A 4,059-nucleotide genomic window follows, 5' to 3' on the forward strand; every position below is an offset into this window, starting at 1 on the left:
GGGGGGGAGGGAGAGGGAGGGAGGAACTCTTTCTACAAATCACCTCTGGATGTTTTTTCTGGGAATAAAATTTGAATTTACTTAACATGTATATTTTTTTAATGTAAAAACATAAGGCCTATATAATTTTCAAAAATGGGAGATGTACTGATTTATAATTTTTTAAGGACATACTTTTCCCCCCGTTTTGTCCAAAAGCCATGTCAAGGCTTACAGAACAAAGGACAAAGGACAGGTACTTACGTTGTCTTCACAATGTAGTTTAAAGCAGAAAAAGCAGCAAGTCTCTGTGTAAATGAAGGGAAGGGCTCATTGAGGAAGCCGTCATGGGGGAGCGGCCATCGGCCACGCTGTGCTGGGTCAGGGCCATTTGAAGGTGCTCCTAGCGAGGCTTGGACCTGGAGCATGTGAAGGTACAGAATGGTGGACCTGAGCCAGGTGGAAGAGAGAAGAGATGAGAATGGGGAGCTGTGTACACCTGCTGGGGGGGGGCCTGAAAAAGAGGGGGTGCTCCCAGCCTGGATGACTCTGATCACAGAGTCACCAAACCCTCACGGAGGCTTTTCGTGGCCGGTGGGGGTCAGAGGTGTTAATCCAGGAGTCTCCCCAGAGGAGGTGAGTGCTAGAAACCAGAGGCTGATCTGGCTGGACAGGAGCTATTGTCTCGGAAAGCCAGGGTCGCTGATTTGGACCCCTTGGTCTGCAGGGAGACAATTGAGACCACTTCCCAGACACACTCCCTTAATTAGCCTTTCTCAGCACCTTTGAAAGGGGATGAGGCCAAGGGGGGGAGGCGAATCAGGCTCTGTGGGGGTCAGGTCCCCTTTGGAGGTTCCCCTAGGGACAAGTGTGGAGGGCGGCCTGGGGCTCCCTATTGAGCCAGCCAGGCCATGCGTGTGACAGGGACACGGGAGAGCAGGCTCAGGTTAGCAGAGGCCAGGGTCAGCCGGGGAGGGGCCCGAAGCTCTCTCACCCTAGCAGGGCACATTGAAGGAAAAGGGCTCAGGGTCCCAAGTATGGGGCGGTGGGGGGTGGCCCAGCCACCCCTCAGAGTGTGTCACTTCTGGGCTGGGGCTTTTGAGGGGTGGGCGTGTCCTCTCCAAGGTCTCTTTGCACCTGGCAGCTGCAGACAGGAAGGCCGCAGGTCTGTGATGCTGGAAACACAGACGGGAATGGACCAGGGTACCTGAGAGAGGACTGTCCCCTCACGAGGCTTGGACTGTGCCTCGGCCTAGAAGAGAAATGGATTTCTGTTGTGTTCAAGGCTTTCTCGATCACAGCGCTTTCCCTGCCCTGCCCTCCCCATGTTGCCAGGCTTGCACATGGATGGACACATCTCTACCCCTGTTGGGTCTGTCTTAACTCACATCTCTGCGGCTGCCACGGCCCCCCTGGATGTGTGCGCTGGGCCTGGTGCCCAATTAATGTCTTTTCCTTGGGTTGTTCACACTCTCCACTCTCCTCCAGCTTCTTTAAATCTCACCCCACATTCACAGGCTAGTTTAGACCCCGTGTCTGCCTGGGGGCCCTCCCTGAGCGCTTTAGGCCAGGCCTCTGAAAGCTCTGTCCCTTCCTTTCCCGGCTGGGGAGGTGAGGGAGACAGCTCGAGGTGGCACAGTCTTAGGTGGGAAGTGAGTGCACATTTCAACTACAGACCCGCAGGATGTAGGCATATGGGGGAAACATGACCTCCCGGTAACGGATTATATTTCTCTTGGGTGTTCCTGGACGTATGCCCCGTGTACCGTGCATTCTTTCTCTCTCTCTCTCTCTCTCACACACACACTCATGCATGTTTGCAGACCTCCAAGACCACAAGGCCAGTTGTGCTGAGACAGCTGAGCAGTTGGGTCTGCAGTAGGAAAGAACAAACCCACTGCCCCCACTGCTCGAACCGACTAGGGTAAGCGTAGGCGTGACAGCTGGCAGGTCTCAGCTGACCACAGGTCAGGCAGAACTACGACTCCGTGGAAGGATGCTAGGATGGCCCAGGAAGAGGGCTGAGTAGAAGGGGTCAGAGCTCTGCCTCCGTCTAAGGGTCAGAAGGTGCTGGAAAAGGCCCTGGAGCCCAGGCCACGCCCTCCTCTCTCCCAGCCTTTCCCCATGTGCGTGAGTCTGTTTGCCTTTCCGTGTTTTTACAGTTTTGATAGCTTTCTAAAAGTCACCTCCTCTGTGAAGCCTTCCTGGATTCCAGCAAACAGAGAAGCTCCTCCTACCTCTTTCATGTCTCTGTGAAAACCTCAGGACATTGTATGTAATTCTTCTCTCCTTCTAAATGGTGACTTCCATGGGTGTAGGATCCCTAGTCCCCAGTGTGGTGCCCCGCACGGAGGAGTACATGCCATACAGTAATAATAAAATGAGATATCCCTAATACATAAAGAATATTTAAAAACTGAAGGAATAAAAGACATTTAAAACTCTATAGAATGGACAAAAGGTATGAACAATTCACACGTAAAACACAACATAAAAATAGCCCTTAAACATAAAAATATTAAGAAAATGCTAACTCAAGCCACACTGAGATACCATTTCTCACTCATCAGATTGGCAAAGATTCAGTGGCTCCGCGATCCAGTCTGTTAGCGTGGCTGTGGGGAAATGGGCCGTCTTACACGGTGCTGGTGGGACAGCAAAACGGCACACTCCCTGGAGAAGAATTTGTCAAGACCTAAGGAAACCGTGTACACGTTTACCCTTCACCCCTGGGGCCTGCTGGGGGTGCTTACCTGAGCCGCACCCCCAGAGCGCCCAGATACTTCAGCACAGAGGCTCAGGGCAGTGAGATTTGCGATTTTAAGACCGAGGCAGCTGTCTAAATATCAAAGCACGGAGGCTGGTTGAATAAGCCAGGGCATCCACCCCGGGGGATACTAGGATACTATGCAGTTCGCAGTTCGGGAGTAAATGAGGCTATGTGAACTCCAGTCAGAAGCTTTTAACCCGAAGTTCATGGACAGACTTCATGGAATCCAAGAACCTCCTGCCAGATCACTTCAGATCTGCATCTGTGGGGGCGCCTGGGTGGCTCAGTTGTTAAGCGTCTGCCTTTGGCCCAGGGCCTGATCCCAGGGTCCTGGGATCAAGCCCCGCATCGGGCTCCCTGCTCCACTGGGAGCCTGCTTCTCCTTCTCCCTCTCCCTCTCCCTGTGCTTGTGTTCCCTCTCTCGCTGGCTGTCTCTCTCTGTCAAATAAATAAATAAATCTTTTTTTTTTTTAAGATTTTATTTATTTACTCGACAGAGATAGAGACAGCCTCAGTGAGAGAGGGAACACAAGCAGGGGGAGTGGGAGAGGAGGAAGCAGGCTCACAGCGGAGGAGACTGATGTGGGGCTCGATCCCACAACGCCGGGATCACGCCCTGAGCCGAAGGCAGACGCTCAACCGCTGTGCCACCCAGGCGCCCCTAAATAAATAAATCTTAAAAAAAAAAAAAGAAAAGATTTACATCTGTCTGTGTGTGTGTGTGTGTGTCTCGAGACAGGCCCATAGTGTCCATCCGAGAGATCTGTGGCTCTCAAAGAGTTGAAAATCACTGCCCCAGACGCTTCCAGCAGGAAAGGTCTCTCACTGCTGTAATGTTGGCTGGAAAGAGCCTTCGGTATTTTAGGGGTAGGGGGATGAACACAGTAAAATTAGGGCTTTAGTACCTGGAAAAAAATTTTTAATCTGGTAACAAATACCTGTAGAAAGTATGTTTTAAAAAGCTGAAAGCACGCGCGCGCGCACACACACACACACACACATCAAAAATGAAAACTTCCCCGTAATTATCGCACCTGATCAGCATTATGGTAGCTTTTTATTTTTAGGTATAGATATTGGAGAGGCTGCTTTCAGACAACAGGGGTGAGCGATGGAAACTTGATGAAAGCACAAGGGCCCACGGCCACCACCTGGCTGAATCCACACAGGCCCACCGACGACCCCCCTCGGAATATCCACAGGCCCTAACTGGCCAACGGGCTCCTCACTACCAAGCACAGTTACCAAAAAAAGGGAAAATTCCACACGACCTGGCACCTCCTCACCTGCCCCTTTAAATCCAGCCCCCG

Source organism: Ailuropoda melanoleuca, chromosome 14, assembly GCF_002007445.2.
Source record: "Ailuropoda melanoleuca isolate Jingjing chromosome 14, ASM200744v2, whole genome shotgun sequence".
Lineage (NCBI taxonomy): Eukaryota > Metazoa > Chordata > Mammalia > Carnivora > Ursidae > Ailuropoda > Ailuropoda melanoleuca.